Source organism: Sus scrofa, chromosome 10 (assembly GCF_054392235.1).
Source record: "Sus scrofa isolate SSC_HxYL_T2T_F1_AM1 chromosome 10, Sscrofa_HxYL_maternal_Yorkshire_Landrace_v2.0, whole genome shotgun sequence".
Lineage (NCBI taxonomy): Eukaryota > Metazoa > Chordata > Mammalia > Artiodactyla > Suidae > Sus > Sus scrofa.
In genome coordinates this window covers 28,527,529-28,546,411 of record NC_139392.1, presented here as the reverse complement: position 1 = coordinate 28,546,411, position 18,883 = coordinate 28,527,529, and the positions used below count along the sequence as shown (strand labels likewise).

Below are 18,883 nucleotides of genomic sequence, written 5' to 3'. Positions count from 1 at the left end.
TGGTCCACTAGGTCTCAGCACCCCCTGGGGGCTTGTGCGGGTAGCAGGGCCCTTGGAGACCCAAGAGGCTCCTCCCCAGGGCAGCCCGACTCAGAAAAACCGTCTGAGATCTTTTCCCAACTCAGCCAGGCTTGTTGCAGCTTTTCTGGGCTGCAGGGGGTCCTGCCTGGAGCTGGCAGTCCTATGCAGCGGGTCCACTAGCTCTCAGCACCCCCTGGGGGCCTGGGCGGGTAGCAAGGCCCTTGGAGACCCAAGAGGCTCCTCCCCGGGGCAGCCCGTCTCAGAAAAACCGTCAGAGAATTAGGCCGATCTATTCACAGTCTGGCTAGGCTTGTTCTAGCTTTTCTGGGCTGCAGGCCTTTTCTAGGGTGCTGGTGGTGTTTGGTGCTGCTCTGCAGAAGTGTAGCCCCTCCAAAGGGCAAGCAGGCCTGTGCAGGGACAGCCCCTGTGGTGGTAGGCTTCAGGCAATTGTTGAGACCAGCCCTCCTGGATGGCAGGTTGCCCCAGGTCCAGCGAGAGCATAGGGGGTGGTGGGGGCGGGGGGGATGCACTGGGAAGCGCAGCTTTCTGCTAGCTAGCGGACCTGTAAGCTTGCTGTGGTGTGGGGGGTATTCTATGGGGACCCACCCCTTCTTCTCTCCCCTCCCCAGCACGGGTGCAGACCAGGCTCTTCTCCCAGGTTCCCTCTGAGGCGGCTTTCCACTTCCCCGCCCTTAGAGTATTGCTCCCTTCCTCTGCGACAGCTTTGTTTTCTAGTCTCCCAGGCAGTCTCTGCCCCTTCAAATGGTTTAGAGACCTCCCAAGCAGTTTCCGCTCTGCCCCGCCCCCTAGCCCGGGGACTAATCTCTGGAGCCAAGGTCTTGGTACCCAGCCCCCACCCAGGCGTCCCCCGGCCTCCTCTCGGGGACTAACCTTCAGAGGCAAGGTCTCGGTGCCCAGCCCCCAACCAGGCGTCTCAATTTTTGGTGACTTTGCCCGTAGTTCAGATGGTCCGTTGGGTTCTTGATGGGTTTTTCCGTACTCCAACTTACTGACTGCTACACTCTTCTCTGCATCTGGAGATTCCTCCGGTTCGTTTGATCTTTCCCCCGTGTAGGTGACTTTCCAGGGTGCGGGATCCCTTTCTCCTCCGCAGTTCCCTTTCGGGAGCGCCCATCCCACTCGGATTCACCTTCTCTCACTCTCCTCTTTTCTCCCGTTCTGCCCAATAATTTCACGAACTTCTTGCCGTTATTGGAGTTTAGGTTCCTCTGCCAGCGATTGGTTGCTGTTCTGTGTGAGTCATTTCTTCTGTAGATGTGCTTTTTTTGTTGTGTTTGTGTGAGAGGGCGAGCGTGTCCCCCTACTCCTCCGCCATCTTGTCCTCCCGTATCGGATTTTTCTTATTCTTTAGCTCACCTTTAGTCCTTTACCCTAAGGAATAATCATACTTTGCATCTCTGCAGAAAGTTTTGTAGCAACCTAAGACTGTAAAATAAGACTTTGGCTAAAAAATGGTCTGTATCAATAAAACGGAAATTTATGTAGTGATGTATAATGATATTTTAGAAAATAATGTCAGGTTCATGATGCATTGTTATGGAAAAACAAAGGTTACAATAAAACACTATGTAAAGCAAGACCTGTTATTTTAAACATACAAATCAGAAAATAGAGGCTAGCATACAGAGAAGACTAGAAAGAAATTTATCAAAATATTAATAGTGATTATCTATGGGTAGTGGATTTCCTAGTATTTTTTTTTGTTTTGTTTTCCCTGTGCAACTAGATATTCCAAATGAACATTATGTTATCATTATAATTAATAAATTATTAAAAAATGCTGCCTTGAACATTGATAATATTTATTTGTGACAGTGTTATTTTACTGTTAGCTTATTTAATATTCTACTGTATCTTTTGGCTCCTAAAGTAACTCTTCCTTGAGAAAGTTAATTGAGCTGTTAGGTATGTAAACTTAGTATCTCAGGCTGTGTATAACTTCAGTTCAGGTCCTTTATATTGCTGGGTAAATTTAACCTTTGATAGACTTATCTATTGTCTTACTCAAAGTAGTTTCTTCAATAAAATTAGAATTTTCTATTTTACTTTAACCGATCATTTGGGAACTAGAGTAAAGTAATCCTTACTGAAGTTATCTTTAATTTTACTTTTCTAAAAGGAGTTGAATAAAGTCACTACTCAACTGGCTCAGGTCACTACACATTTGCAGGATAAGCAAGAATATGGCAGTCAGGTGAAAAGTCATCTTAAAGAATATAAAGAGAAACATCTCTCTTTAGAACAGAAAACTGAAGAATTAGAAGGTCAAATTAGGGTTTGTATAAAAGAAACTGAATTTCGCCATATTTTCTGTTCCTGTAGCAATGTAATTGATGACTCAGATGGAATCTAAGATTTCAAACTTTCAAACAAAGGTTAAGCTGTGATGTAAAAGTTTTAAAAATTAAAAAAAAAGAAAGATTTCTCATCATGGTGCAGGGGTTAACAAATCCGACGAGGAACCAAGAGGTTGCGGGTTCGGTCCCTGCCCTTGCTCAGTGGGTTAAGGATCCGGCGTTGCCATGAGTTGTGGTGTAGGTCGCAGATGCAGCTCGGATTCCATGCTGCTGTGGCTCTGGCGTACGTAGGCCAGCAGCTACAGCTCCGATCAGACCCCTAGCGTGGGAACCTCCATATGCCACGGGAGCTGCCCAAGAAATAGCAAAGAGACAAAAATAAATTAAATAAATAAATAAATAAATAAATAAATATATAAATGGAGTTCCCATCGTGGCGCAGCAGAAATGAGTCCAACTAGGAACTATGAAGTTTCAGGTTCAATCCCTGGCCTTGCTCAGTGGGTTAAGGATCTGGCGTTGCCATGAGCTGTGGCGTAGGTTGCAGATTTGGCTTGGATTTGATGTTGCTGTAGGCTGTGACATTGCTAGGTGTAGGCTATAGCTCTGATTTGACCCCTAGCCTGGGAACCAAAAAAAATTACCTGTGCTTTTTCTTGTTTGATTTTTGAATTCCATCTTTACTTTTAACTTCTTTGTTAAAGGAGGGCTTTTGCAAATAGCAGTTAACATATATACTGGTTCCATGGTATGTGTAAATATTTCAAAGAGACAGCCAACCAGGGATCTACTCTGTAATTATGAGGAACTTATTTTTTGTTTTGCTATATCATTCCTGTCTCTTTCCCTCTTTATTCCAGTATAATATTCAGGGATGGCATATTTCTTCCTATTTTAAACTTTACATTTATACTCTTTGGGTTTTGTTTCTAATTTAATATCATTTAAATTTATTATAATTTACACTATGGTAAACTTCTTTCTTTAATACAACTCCAGATGAAAGTTTGGAGCTAAAGAGATTAAGTGGCTACACATATGAGAGAAGGATTTGACCTGAGTCCCTTGTCCTTTAAATTAAAACTGCTGTAAGTTAAAAATTTCTCAAGTTACTATATATATAAGTTATACCTCCACTGTCAGATAAAGCACTTCTGTACAACTGTAGAATCCTGGGCTTTGAATTTGTATACATCCACATCCACATCAGTATAACGTGGAAGAAGAAAATTACATTTTCAGATCTTCTCTGCATTCCTTTTTTTATTTTCTTTATGGTCAATAACATGGCATGACAAATTACTCGACATAATGGTTGAAAAAAACAAAAAACTAATTTTTTAGATGAAGGCGTCTCATGAGAAGTCTATTTAAGTATCTTTTAAAAATAGTTATTTAGAACCAATAATATTTATTGTAACCTATCACAACATTGGATATTAGATATTTTTTCTAATCATTGTTTTAGGACGTATTCCATCTGTTACATAGAATTAACATAGTTACATTGAGTGTCAAATATAAGCATTGAGTAAGAACTACAGGTACCTAGATTGGCTTATAAAATATTTAGGGCACAAAATTTTTTACTGCTATACAAGAAAATGTCTTGCTCATAGATTTTTGAACTATGTACTTAACAGTTTGACTTTTTTTTGGCTTCACCTATGGAATGTGGAAGGGCCTCAGCCAGGGATCAAACTTGCACCACCGCAGCAACCTGAGCTGCAGCAGTGACAATGCCGTATCCTTAATCTGCTGAGCCATTAGGGAACTCCTGACTTTTGTGAATTTGTAAAAGTGCCCACAGTTATATCTACATGAATGATACAAAAATCACACTGTGAAGAACAATGATCTCTAGATGAAGAGATTGAAGAAGCAAAATCAGAAGTTTAATTGGTTTTATGTTTAGGGTCAATAGGTGTTAATGAGAAGGATGACATGACAACTGCATTTTAGTTGTGAATAGTTCTAATTATCTCAGTATTATTAACTGTGATTATAAAGGAGTACATATTTTAAGTGGGCCCATGTGTGAACCTGTTACTTAGTTTTTTCGGACTTTAGTTCATAAATTTTACGCAGGTAACAAATATAATTATTTTAAGTTTTTCTCTTAGAGTTAATTTTGAAAATTAAAAACTCAGTGACTGCTTCTCCTATAGGAAGCCTGCTGCTAGGTTTTCTTAAATATTCCATGATAAATGGCAGCTTTATTCAGTGAAAGCTTCAGAGTGTATTTTTTATTATAACAGATATTTTTGGCTATTTTTGTGTGTTATGTCAACACCAGTTTGAATGTAAACAAAAGTGGTATAATGTTATAGTAGATAATTGACATTAAAGTTGTTATTATATTTCTTCAATAGAAATTGGAAGCTGATTCACTTGAAGTTAAAGCAAGCAAGGAGCAAGCTTTGCAGGATCTACAACAGCAAAGACAACTGAACACAGATTTAGAGCTTAGAGCTACAGAATTGAGTAAACAAGTTGAAGTGGAGAAAGAAACATAAGCTTAATGACTTAAGGGGGAGCATTGTAAACTAAGAATTAACATATTTTTAAGATTTCAATTTTATCATCACATCTTTAAGGATTTACTTGATTCTATAAACTGCTTATATTAACATGAATAAAAATAAATCCATATAATATGGTTAAATAGGAGGGCTTGTTACCAGTCACATTTCAGCAGACTTTGTCTTTAAATGCCAAATATTCCATTCCGACTGTGTTGACGGACTTGATCTGTGGCAAGAGCATGAAGATTTTTGACTCTCAGTAGTAAAGATGGAAGTTGGGTGCGTGGGAAAGTTACCTTTCAGAGAAATGAAATAAAACCCATCAATAATTAAGTTGTTTTACACCTTCATGGTTGCATCCTTGTTTTGGGAGGGATGACAAAATTTTTTTGTTCTCATATCTAGTACATTGGGTCCTGATACTGTGAATTTGAGGATATACAGGTGCAAATGGCATTTCTTCTCACTGATAACATCATAGTTTCCAGTGCTGATGTTTGGAGAGTACACCTGATCCTTTGTATCACCCACTAACTTGGTTGTCACCTCTGGAAGCCAGTCATGTGTCTTTGAAGGTGACCTCTGAGTTGCTTCTTGTTCTCTTTCCCAAGGACACTTATGGGATCAGTGGTTCTTTCCACTTCTACTAAGGTTTTTTTTGTTTGTTTTTTTGTTTTTTCCCTTTATACGAACATTTCCTATGTTGGGTCCTGCCTTTCTAGAGTACTACCTAAGAAAGGCAAGCTAGGTAAACATATCTAGAGTTTGACTAAACCCTCAACCTTGGTTGAAAGGCTCAGCCCACATAACAGGGCACAGGGCCCACCTTTCTCAAGGGCCACTGATGCTATTCAAGCCCACCAACTTCCATCTTATATTTTCATTCCTCTGCAGTTTAATATATTTTCAAATATCTTTTGTGATTTCTTCTTTGATCATGGTTAGTTAGAAGTATTTTGTTTACTTGTCAAATATTTGGGATTCTTGTAGATATCTTACTGTTACTGGTTTCTCATTTAATTCCACTGAGGTCAGAGAACATACTCAGACTTTTCAAACTGTTTTATTTAGGGCCCAGTATATGGCTTATCTTGGTTAATTTTCCATGGGTACACATATGTGTTGTTGGGTAAAGTATTCCATAAATATCAATTAGGTTGAGGTAGTTGATAATATTGTTCTAATCTTCCATATCCTTGCCATTTTTTCCCTTCTGGTCATTTCTATCAGTTTCTGAGAACGGAGTGTTAAGGTTTCCCAGATCATGTGTGGTTTTTTTTTTTTTCATTTTGATTTGTTTTGTTTTTTTATTACTAAGTGACTTTAAAAAAACAGCTAAGTTTTGCAGTCACTATGAAGGCCTTTATTTCTATTGCTGTCTTTGATTCACATAGTCATATGATTTTATAATAATTATTTGTGGGAAAGTTAAATAGCATAGTGAATAAATATATCAAGTCCTAATTTCAAGGTTGCTTGACATGGATTTTAATTATATTAAAATGGTAAAGTAATAATTAGTACAATGACTTTTCTGTTTAGACCTTTAAAAATCAGTGCGGTACAGGATCCTATGAATGTAGTTCACTTTTCTAGCTACTTTTTAGAAAGTAAAAGTAAGTTTCTGGGACTAAAAGTTAGAAATTTTCAAGGTATATGTGCAGCTCTGGTATTGTATTAATACCTAACTTCAATTATGTGGCTGATATAGCTTTTAATAATCTCTCTTTAACATATTGTTCAATTTATAGTAAGTACATTGATGGTAAAATACACTAGAAAGAGGATACATTCTAGAAATACTACTTTGCATCTGGTTTTATTTTCTCTTTAGAAACTTGTTGATCTTTAATATGTGCTTTTCCTTTGATATGCATATAAACATAATTGTATTCATTTTATGAAAAGAGAAGTCTTTAACTCTTACAGCAATATGTGCATTTCCTTATTCTTATAAATTTTTACTGATTTAGCTACAGAAAGCATTTTTTAAGGGGCAAATAATAACAAATCTCTTACATAATCTGCTAGGTTCTAAGATTACAATAAATCTTTTGTCCTTCCTCTATCTGAAATGAGATATTCTTCTGTTTTTTTCCTACTTACCTTATGTGTTTTGAAGTTTAAGTCGTTTCAAAGATATAATGTGTTTTATGTTTTCAAGGAAGGAGGCAAATTTCTGTATGTTCAGGGGTTAATAGGTTCTTTAGAGTACAGGGAAAACTTTTCTGGCTGTCGTAGGCTAGGTTTGCTCTATGCACAGTTTTCTTTGGGGATTAAGTCAGGGGCGTTAGATGGTCTTGACTTTACCACTAATTTATTTACTTGAGGTAAATCTTCTTTATCTGTTAAATAGTCAGAACAGATGTTCTACGGCATTTTTTTGGTTGTGTGGTTTTATTATTTTTTGACTAAATTTTTTTTGCTTTTTTTAAAAAAAAATTACAGTTAATTTATAATGTTGTACCAACTTCTGCTGTACAGAAAAGTGACCCAGTCATATACATGTATATATACATACACACACACACATATATACATATTACTTTTCTTATATTATCTTCCAAGATATAGTTCCCTGAGACTTGATATAGTTCCTGTGTTATACAATAGGACCTCATTGCTTATCCATTCTAAATGTAATAGTTTGCTTCTACTAACCTCAAACTCCCAGTCTGTCCCATTTCCCCTTGGCAACCACAAATCTGTAAGTCTAGGAGTCTGTTACTCTTTTGTAGATAGGTTCATTTTGTGCCATTTTTTTGAGGGGGGAGGGGCTGCCCATGGAGCTCCTGGGCCAGAGATCAGATTTAAGCTGCAGCTGAGACCTATGCCTCAGCTGCACCAATGCTGGATCCTTTAACCCACTGTGCTGGGCCAAGGATTGAACCTGCATCCTACCAATTCCATTGCGCCACAGTGGGAACTCCTGTGCCGTATTTCAGATTCTGCGTTTAAATGAAATAGGGTATTTGTCTTCCTCTTTTTTCTTAATTTCACTTGGTATGAGAATCTCTTGTTCCATATGTGTTGCTACAAATGGCATTACTTCATTCATTTTTATGGCTGAGTAGTATTCCATTGTATATATGTACCATATCTTCTTAATCCATTAATCTGTAGATGGACATTTAAGTTGTTTCCATGTCATGGCTATCGTGAATAGTGCTGCAGTGAACATGGGAGTGCATTTATCTTTTTGAATGAAAGTTTTGTCTCGATATATGGCCAGGAATAGGACTGCTGGGTCATATGGTAGTTCTGTATTTAGTTTTCTGAGGAATCTCCATATTATTGAACCTCCATGGTGGTTGTACCAATTTACATTCTCACCAACAGTGTAGGAAGGTGCCCTTTTCTCCACACCCTCTCCAGCCTTTGCTATTTGTAGACTTACTAATGATGGCCATTCTGACTGGTGTGAGGTGGTACTGGCTTGATACATTAAATTATTATTTTTACTTCTTAAGGATACAAAAAAGTTTAAAAAAGTAATAATTTATTTTGAATGGTAAATTAGAGGTGATAAATTATGCATTATTAAATTTTTTCTTAAATAGCATATCCAGTACAAAGTTGGATCTACAGAAGAAATCTGAAGCACTTGAAAATATTAAGCAAGTGCTTACCAAGCAAGAAGAAGGAAAAAAAAATCCTTAAACAAGAAAATAGAAAATTTAAGTCAAAATGCAAAAATGCAGCAGGAAGAATTGAATAACAAAATTCAAGCAGCAGTGACAGAACTACACAAAGTGAAGATGGAGAAAGAAACTCTAGTAACAGAGCTTTCTGGAGCAAAAGAGGAATTATCAAAAGTTTCTGATTCTTTGAAGAACTCCAGAAGTGAATTTGAAAAGGAAAGTCAGAAGGGAAAAGCTGCTATATTAGATATGGTTAGTTGTTTGTATTTACTTTTTTTTTTAAGCAGAAGTGATAATATTTAAAATGTACTGATTCTTCTGCCTAATTCATATTTGACATTTTCTTTTTTGCTTTATAGGGCCACACCCATGGCATGTGAAAATTCCCACAGGAGGGGTTGGATTGGAGCCACAGCTGCAGGCCTACAACACAGCCACAGCAATGTGGGATCTGAGCTGCATCTGTGACCTACACAACAGCTCATGGCAATGCCAGATCCTTAACCCACTGGGTGAGGCAAAGGCCAGGGATCAAACCCGTACCGTCATGGTTACTAGTTGGATTCATTTCTGCCAAGCCACAATGGAAACTCCTAAAAAAAAGATTTTCATGTTACTTTTATGTTCCTTTCTGTTTGGAGAAAACATCTATCTGTACACATTCCCTCTTAAAGTATATGTGATTATTTTTATTTATCATTTCAACACTTTCTTTTTAAGAATTTCCTTGCTTCCTTTTTTTTGAAGCATATTATTCTACGTTTAAAATAGCATAATTTGGAATTACCTGGTGGCTCAGGGAGTTAAGGATCCAGCATTGTCATTGCTGTGGCTTGGGTCATTGCCGTGGTGTGCATGGGTTTGATCCCTGGCCAGAGAACTTTTGCACACCACAGATGTGATCAAAAAAACCAAACCATATCCACAACCACATAAGTTATTTAATTTAATTAATTCTGTGACAAAAAATGTGGCTTCCAAACCAAAGTTTTCTAAAATCTTGCCCAAATACTATCTAAATTATTTATTGTGACTCTTGGTTGATGATTGAAACACTTAGCCTTTTCCTGTTCCTCCTTCCTTACTGCTATAATACTTGCCTGTTTTTATTAATGAAATGGGATTATTTTGTCCCATCTTCAATGATCAGCAATTCTGGTTTATTTCCTTCTAAGGACCTTATAAGCTTGTAAACCAAAAGTCTTATTTTACTACAGATATTTTCGGCATAATATAGTTTCCATTTTTTTAGGAGAAAACCTGCAAAGATTTAAAGCATCACCTTGAAGTACAGATAGAATGCGCACATAAGGAACAGAATGAACTGAAAAACTCACTTGAAAAAGAGGAGCTAAGATTTTCTTTTTCTGTAACAAAATATGTTATAGCATAATAAGGTATTTATATTTTCAAAATATTTTCAGTGATAATTAGGTCAAAAGAAGGTTTATTTCATTTGTGTTCTACCCACTACTAAAAAGATTTAACCTAGTTTTTGATAAGAGGCCTAAAATAAAAGTAGTTAATTAAAGATGGAAAATTGAGTAATTTAACTATAGAGTTATAATTAGATAATTTAGATTAAGGCAGACTACTATGGATAAAAAAAAGGCTTGATAGGCTTTCCATAGAAATGAAATTTTAAGGGCAATTTCATGGACATTGATATTAATATATTTGATAATGGTTGTTTAACAATGAAGAGATTTGTTGGCGTTCCTGTCATGGCTCAATGGTTAACAAACCCGACTAGTGTCTATGAGGATGCAGGTTTGATCCCTGGCCTCGCTTCGTGGGTTAAGGATCCAGCGTTGCCATGAGCTGTGGTGTAGGTTGCAGATACAGCTTGGATCTGCTGTTGCTGTAGCTGTGGTGGAGACAGGCATTTACAGCTCCGATTTGACCCCTAGCCTGGGAATCTCCATGTGCCACAAGTGCGGCCCTAAAAAGACAAAAAAAAAAAAAAAAAAAAAGATTTTCTGTGGTTAATACTTCTGTTGTTCTCCATCAAAAGAAGCAAGAGTATAATATACATTAAGCGAGTATAGTAATATGTTGCTATTTTTTCTGAAGGCATACCTCCAGCAGCCAGAGTCCAGGCATGTAGCTTTCTAGAGATCTGATTTGATAAAGTAGTGAAACCTGGTCCTGACACATCTGTAGTGTTGTGTTCTGGTTGTTGCTTGAAAGAAGACACCTGTGTTTTAGATGCCAACATGTAACTGGCAAAATTATGGTGGTTTAGTGTATAAGTTCTGAATCCAGATTGTCCAGATTTATATCCTGGTTGTGCCACTTAATAGCTGTGCTGTCTTGCCTTGTCTTAGGCTGACAACTTGATCTCTCTGTGTTCCAGTTTTCTCAGTAGAAGATAAGGCTAATAAGAGAATGTTCACTATAGAATTATTTTGAGAAATAAATTGGTTAATATATTTCAAAGTGCTTAGAAAACCAGCTTAACAAAATAAATGGTCAAATGTTAGCTATTACTTTGTCATTGGTTATCATAACCAGTGGTACTTGTTAATCATTATTGTTATACTACCTGATTCCTGCTTTGCACAAAATATTTCCCTTTGTGTTGGAGATAAGCTGAAGCACTGAATTTTTTTCAAAAGTTACTCAGAATACGGTCAAATTGCTCAAATTATGTTCATAGTGAAATATGCATAAAACATGAAACATGACCTTAGCTAGAAATGTCGGAGAATGTGTAGTTCTCCTTGGCCACAGAGGAACCTCTCTTAGCTTCTATATGATGTCTAATTTTGAACAGAACTATATCCTAGTAGATTGTAAAAAGAAGGTATTAACAAAATATTCCTCAGATCTCTAAATGACAAATTGTGTGCGGTATAGTTTAGTTTCATCAAATACTAAACATATTTGCCAAAATTATTTTGGTTTTATTGCAGTTAATATGAAGCTATCCTTTCTGATGGTGGCTAACAGGCTCAGGTAGCATTTGCATATCCTTGAAAGGCAGTAGACATTTCAGCAATCTAGAGATGAATGCTGTTTTTCCCTATGTTATGATGTAAAGGAATAGTCCATTTCCAAGCTCTATCCAAATATATAAGTTAAAAAGGAAAGGAGGATTAAACAAATATTGAAGATTAATTCAGCATGCCATCTAATAGTGTATAGTGTCAGTCATGAAAGCTCTGTGAGGACAGGGATTTTTCTTTTGTGGTTTACTAGTGGATTGTTTATGGCCATCAGACCCAGTAGTTTCTACTTAGAGTAGTGCTTAGCTTGAAGTAGGGTGAATGGATAAAAGAATGCTAAACAGATTTTTATTTTCTTTTAGACTTCTCATCAGTTGAAATTGGAGTGCAATTCAATGCAGGGACAACTAATGCAGGCCCAGAAGAGTTTAAAACAAAAGGAAAAAGAAGAACAACGACTTCAGGGTAACAGAAATGAGTTAAAGCAACTGACTGAACAGAAGAAAAAGCAAATTGAAGCACTCCAAGGAGAGATTAAAAGGTAGTGATATTTGTTTTCTTTTTATGGGAAGATAGTGATATTTGTTTTCTTTTTATGGGAAGATAGTGATATTTGTTTTCTTTTTATGGGAAGCAAAATTGTGCATTGAAAATAGTAACATGATAATTAACACAGATGAGGTGCAACAAAGAAAAATTTATACATGCTCAAATTTTTTGAAGTTAAAATACACAACTGTACTTCTATGATTGACTAAGTCTGGATTTCCATTCACTGTAATCATGTTGTTCGATAATTCTTATAACACTAATCATTTGTTTGACAGACAAAACTTTTTGTAAAATAAGATACAACAACATTGAGAAAAATGTATAAACATCTCTAGTGTATTAGAAAATTTTAAAGGAATTTAGCAATAAATTATCCTTATTAAGGGAAATAATCAAGATAAAAAATCACAATGTGAGATATATTTATATCTACTATAACGTATATAATGTAGGTTTCATATGGTTATAATTGTTTGATACTTTTAAGTTAAATCATAATGGTTTTTATTTCCAAACCTATGATAAGTTATTATTAAGCATCTGTTCTTCATTCTTAAATATGTTTTAATATTTGTCCAGACCAAGAGTTGATAAAAGTGGAATGAACTTAGTGTTTGAACAAAATGAGGTTTTCCTCATGGTTGTTCTATGTTAATTCATGCAGGGAGAAGGGAGATATAAAATCCTTAATATGTAGAACCAAATACTTCATAGCATTAAGAGCTGGCTTGTCATATTACTAGAGGAAAAAAAATAACCGCACAAATACATTCTTTTATGTGGACCTCTGTTTTACAACCATTATTATGGCTGCTTTACAAAAGAGTAATTTTCTAATGACCCTTTATTCTTTTTTTGTGTGTTATCATATGTAATCAGAAGTCAGGATATAATTATCACAATATGTATTTTGGTTTATGATTTGATATCTTGAGTTCATTTGTTTTTTCAAAATCCATTAGCCTCAAGAGTTCCCATTGTGGCTCAGGGGTTAAAGAATCTGACTAGGAACCATGAGGTTTCAAGTTCGATCCCTGGCCTTTCTCAGTGGGTTAAGGATCTGGCAGTTGTGGTGAGCTATGGTGTAGGTTGTAGACGAGGCTCAGATCTGGCATGGCTGTGGCTGTGGCATAGGCTGGCAGTTGCAGCTCCAATTAGACCCCTAGTCTGGGAACCTCAATATGCCTTGGGTGCAGTGCTAGAAAAAGACAAAAACAAACAAACCAAAGAAATCCATTAGTCTCATATTAAAGTATTCCTTAGATCATTTTTATAGCACCTGATTTAATAAGTAAAAAGTCTTAACAACTATTAGCACATTTTCTTTCTTTTAAATTACTAGCTACAACAAGATTTCTTCCAGATTTATGGTTAATGTATATTTCTTCTACTTTGCATGGCTTTACTAGATACCACCTTAAGAATTATGAGATTTAGAGGAAGTGTTGTTATCAGTAGTTGTCTTACATGGGTCTGTTAAAACAAATATACCATAGACTAGGTGGCTTAAAACAATAAGCATTGATTTCTCAGAGTTCTGGAGACTGGGAAACTTAGAATAAAGGTACTTGGCATAGCTAGTGTCTGATGAGGGTCCACTCTGGCTTGTAGACAGCTGTATCCTGATATGACTGAGAACAGTTATCTCATTCCTTCTTAGAAGGGCACTAATCCCATTCACAAGGATTCCACCCCCATCATCTAATGATCTCCCAAAGATCCACTTCTACATACCATTACATTGGGGATCTAGGCTTAAACGTGCATTTTGGAGACATTCATTCACAGTAAGTAGTTCACTTATGCTAGTGCATGGATGCCAGAAAAAGGGACACAATTTTTAACCCTGAGGGAGTGCTGGGTGGATATCCAGTCTCTAAATTAGTTTTGGAATTTGGAGTAACTAGAGAATCATTGAGAGGCAAGAGTAGTTTGGCTTTATTGAGGAGCAGCATAATATCCTGGAAAGAAGGTAAATTTTAGAGTCAGGCAGATCTGAATTTAAATTTCATGTTATACGTATTATTAGGTTTATGGTCACAGGGAAGTGATTCATCTTTCTGAATTAATATAATGGGGTCATAGAGTTGTTGTCTACTCTGCCAGTGTCATGTTGCAAACAAAATAGTTGTGGGATAGTATATGGAAGTAGGCAAGCTGTGATCCAAGACTGTCAGTGCGCACGGCAAACCACACAGTGATGGTCTGTGGAAACTTATTAGTGGGCCACAGGGAAATAGGAAAAACAGGGATAAAGTTTAGGGTATAGATGTGTATGTGTACATACACTATATATAAGACACACATGCATATACTTCCTTTTTTTTAATGTGATTGTTTGGGAACCACTGAACAAGGATCCAGCACGGCTGTAAGTTATCGGTTCCTACAGCAACTTTATTTGAAACCTAATGTGGGAATACAGATTGAATAGGATATGGCCCCTATTCTTAAGTAGCTTATAATTTAATGAGGAAGCTGGTATGTAAGGACAAAGAAAATTGTAATAAAAAGAGAAAAAAATAGAGCTCAGTAGAAGTTTTGGCTGGCTTTTTAGAGGAGCTGGCATTTCAACTGGATCTTTAAAGATGATTATAATTTTGAAAAGTTAAAAAAAGGAAGAAGGAGTTCCCATTGTGGCTAAGTGGTAACACACCTGACCAGTACCCATGAGAATTCGGGTTTGATCCCTGGCCCTGCTCAGTGGGTTAAGGATCCAGCATTGCCAGAAGCTGTGGCACAGATGCGGCTTGAATCTGGTGTTGCCATGCCTGTGGTGTAGGCTGGCAGCCTCAGCTCCGAATTGTCCCCTAGCCTGGGAACTTCTATATGCCATGGGTTCTGCCCTAAATAAATGAAGAAAGCAGATATTTCAAGGAGGAAGCAATACTAGCAAAGTTTTTGAAACTTAAAAAGATGTCATTATAGGAGGTTCGCTATTGGAATACATGGTAAGTGGAGAAGTGAGGGGAGATAAGGCTACAGAATTGGGTGAAGTAAGATCAGAGTAGATGGATAACTGTTTCTACATTAAATACTTGATATTGGAAGGTTAAAGGTTTTTAAGAAGGGGGAAATGTGATCAGACCTGTTTTAGTACAAAAACTGATCACTGTGTGAAGGGTAAATTGCAAATGACGGACCCTCCTGTATTCTCCTTTGGAATGTTGGATTTAATTCCATTAAAATAATTATCAAACTGTTACATTGACCTGTTGTTTTTTTTAACCTACCCACTAATAAATTTGAATTTCCAAAATCAGAGAACTGTGTTTTCTAACAAATAAGCTATCAGTGATTTAAAAAGAATGAATGGATGAATCAATGAATGAGCCTGTCATTTGGAGTTGATAAAATGAAGGTCCAAATATAAGCCCCAGAGGGCAATGATGATCATTGTTAAGACTTTGTAGAGTACTTTGGTGAATAAAGAGAAAGAAATCTGGATTTGTGGGGGGGTGATGTTAAAGTAGTAGTCTACCAAAAAAAAAAATGCAGTATAGTCTTCAACATGAAAAATAATGTCATAATGAAGAATCATTGGAGGGGATATGGGGTATTATCTGATAATGTATGGGTGATCAATGCCCTTCCCCCCCTTAGGCATCCCCTTCCCCACCATCTCCCAGCAATCTGCTTCCTAACTCAGTTGCACCTGTCTCTTTTTATTTATTTTTTTTTTGGCTGCACCCATGGCACTCAGAAGTTCCTGGGCCAGGCACTGAATCTGAGCTGCAGCTGCAGCCTATGCCACAGCTGTAGCCATGCGAGATTGCTTCACCCACAGCACCACAGTGGGACTCCTCTATCTCCTTTTCTTATTTCCCAACTTCCATAATCTTTGTCCAGGTTTTGTCTTATATGGACTATTATAAGATCCTCTTAGTGGAGTTTTGGGCTCTATTTGTCCACTTCCCATCTATTTGTCATTCACTCATTCAAGAAATATTACTAGGTATGTATTTTATGCCATGGGCACATTTCTGGGTGTTGGAGATGTGGCTGTGAGCATACAAGTAACCTGTTCTCATGGATTTACACCTTCTTGAGGGGGGAAGAGGCTTCACAAAAGACAGTGATGGATTTAGCCCTGCTAAAAGGCTGGGTGATCAAAGAAGCTTCTCTGAAGAGGTTTGAGCTGGTACATGAAATACACGAGCCATACATACAGTGCTCAGGAGAACAAGTACAGAGATCTTTGGCTACAGCAAGCATGGTAGTTTCTAAAAACAAGTATAGTAGGAGAGAGGAAGAGTCATATGAGCTGAGCTCAGCGAAGCAGACAAAGCATAAACATGCAAACTTGTAGATTATAACAGAATGATATATTTTATTTGAAGGACAATTAGAATCAATTAGGAAATTTTGAGCAGAAAATGATGGGATATGACTGAAGGGAGATAAAGGAGCAAGCAAGGAGGGCACTGAAAAACTATTGCAGTAGTCCAGAAAGTCCATGATGATGGCATGAACTAAAGTGTTACAAGTGAATGATTTGGAAGTGTCTTTTGGAAGTTAAATCATCAGGGCTTGCTGATAGATTGGATGGTGAGAGATGCTGGAAAGAAGAGTCAGGAATAACTCTAGGTTTCTGGCTTGTGAAGGTGGATGGATGGCCATATTTATTGGGGGAAATAGTAGCTTTTTGAGGAGGAGGATTGTTGTCAGGAGTCAAGAATTCTGCTTGAGGTAGATATCTATCAGTCAGTCAAGGGAAGATGTCTGGGAAGTCCTTTGATATAATGAGCTCAAAGTTCAGGCAGAGGTTGGAGCTAGAGACTTAAATTCAGAAGTCAACTGTAAATAAAGTACTTAAAGCTATGAGTCTAGTTAGGATATTCTAAAGAGAGACTGTTTATAGAATAAAAGCAGCCTAGGGATGGAACCCTGGGGTCTTGTACTACAGAGCGATCAAAGGCAGTAGTAAGAGATTTTAGGAAGGAAGAATAACCAGTGAGGTAATAGGTTAACCTAAAACACAAGATGTTTTGGAAACCAGGTTCAAGAAATGTTTCTAGCAGGGACCATCATCAGCTATTTTAAGGACTGCTGGAATGTTCAGTAAGATGTGGACAAGAACATGAATATTGGATTGTGGAACAAAAAGGTTGCTGATAAATTCAACAGCAGGTTCATGGAAGTAGTAAGTTTATTTTAAAAGCCAAGTGCTTCTTCTCATACTATACATACATATCTTCTAATTACATCATAATTTGTGCACATCTCTTGAATCTTCTTAAAGACTGAAAACAAGTTTAGAGGAGTTGGACCTTTGCAGGATTTTCATTTCTTTTTCTGCCTTGATGTTAATGAACATGCCCTTAGAAATTTCTTGGGTCATTCTTGAATTTTAGGGAGCAGAAACAATACACTTGAGCTCAGTAATGGCTTTGAAATTCTTTCATGCAGAAAATTCCTCTAGTTCAACCTTAACTTTCAGCATCTTCTAAAGCATGCATAGCACTCTATCTTCCATCAGAAAGTAGTTGTTACTCTCAGTCTCCTGAGACCTTGGTACTTGACACTTACCAGTGAAAATATTTTTTTCTTTACTTAATTCTTTTTTTAATTGGGACTTGTCAGATTTTGTAATTCTTTAATTTTGTATTTGTAAGTAAGATACTCTTTATTACAGTAGAATTTTAAGACATAACTTTAGTTTGTTCTCAGGAATCTTAGTTATTGGATTTCATTCTGTATTTGTAACTGGATTTTTGTATGCATACTGTTTTAAATAACTTGTATGTTTCAGATAGAACTTGAGAATAAACTACAGCAGCAGTCAACACAAGCAGCACAGGAACTTGCAGCAGAGAAAGAGAAAATATCAGTGTTACAAAATGCCTATGAAAAAAATCAGGAAAATCTAAAGCAGCTTCAGTCTGATTTCTATGGGAAGGAATCTGAACTTCTTGCCACAAGCAAGATCTCAAGGTATCATAAAAACTCACTATGTTATTGATAAATATTAAATGATTGATCTGAACCCAGATGGGCAGGGAATGTTAGTATTTGTGGAATATCATACTTGTTTTCTTTTGAATTATTTTTGGAGAAATATGCTTTTTAAAAAATAAGTTGTGGGAATTCGTGTCGTGGCTCAGTGGTAACAAACCCAACTAGTATCCATGAAGGTGAGGTTTTGATCCCTGGCCTTTCTTAGTGGGTTAAGGTTCCAGTGTTGCCATGAGCTGTGGTGTAGGTCGCAGATGCAGCTTGGGTCCCGTGTTGCTGTGGTGTAGGCTGGCAACTGTAGCCCTGATTTGTCCCTTAGCCTGTGAACTTCCATATCCATGGGTGCAGCCCTAAAAAGGCAAGGAAGAAAAGGAAGGAAGAAAGGAAAAGAGAAAAGAAAAAGAATTCTACTGCAGTGCCTTGGGGAGGCATGGGTTTGATCCCTGGCCTGGAGCAGGGGGTTCAAGGACAGCTGCCACTCAGATTCAATCCCTGGCTTGGGACCTTCCATATGCCATGGGTGTGGCCATTTAAAAACAACCACAAAACCCCATACAAATGTATCTTTTAATAGTGAAACAATTTGGAAATATGTTAACTGTCGTATTAGCTTATCAAAGGACTTTGCTGCCTATGTAAAAACAATAACTTATAAAGGACTGCTGTTAGAAAATCCAAGGAGTTTTCAATGTAAACCACTTGTGAAAATGGAAGCAATTTTATTGTTGCTTCTCAAGAAAGACTGACTTTAATTTTATGGATTTGTTAACTTCCCAAGACTATTGGAATGCATAATGGTTAAAATCGGGAGATTATAACTCAAAGTAAATTTAACCTTAATTATCTAAACATATCTGGATACCTTGTCCTTGGCAATACTATTTGATTAGATAAAGTATCATTAAAATGAATGATATACAAAA

General features: G+C 37.0%; 1 protein-coding gene across 5 annotated transcripts in view; it reads left to right on the top strand.

Moving 5' to 3' along the window:
- The window catches only part of LOC146398890 (uncharacterized), a 74,601-nt gene that overhangs the window by 7,161 nt on the left and 48,557 nt on the right, over positions 1-18,883 (top strand). For 3 of the 5 annotated variants that reach the window (XM_084979491.1, XM_084979492.1, XM_084979489.1), the window contains exons 2-5: positions 8,425-8,757; positions 9,758-9,902; positions 11,816-11,994; positions 17,758-17,939. The gene's annotated coding sequence lies outside the window, so the exon portion shown is untranslated. Of the gene's footprint in view, positions 1-8,424; positions 8,758-8,864; positions 9,018-9,757; positions 9,903-11,815; positions 11,995-17,757; positions 17,940-18,883 lie in introns of all 5 variants that reach the window. The other 2 variants (XM_084979490.1, XM_084979493.1) reach the window with 2 other exon arrangements.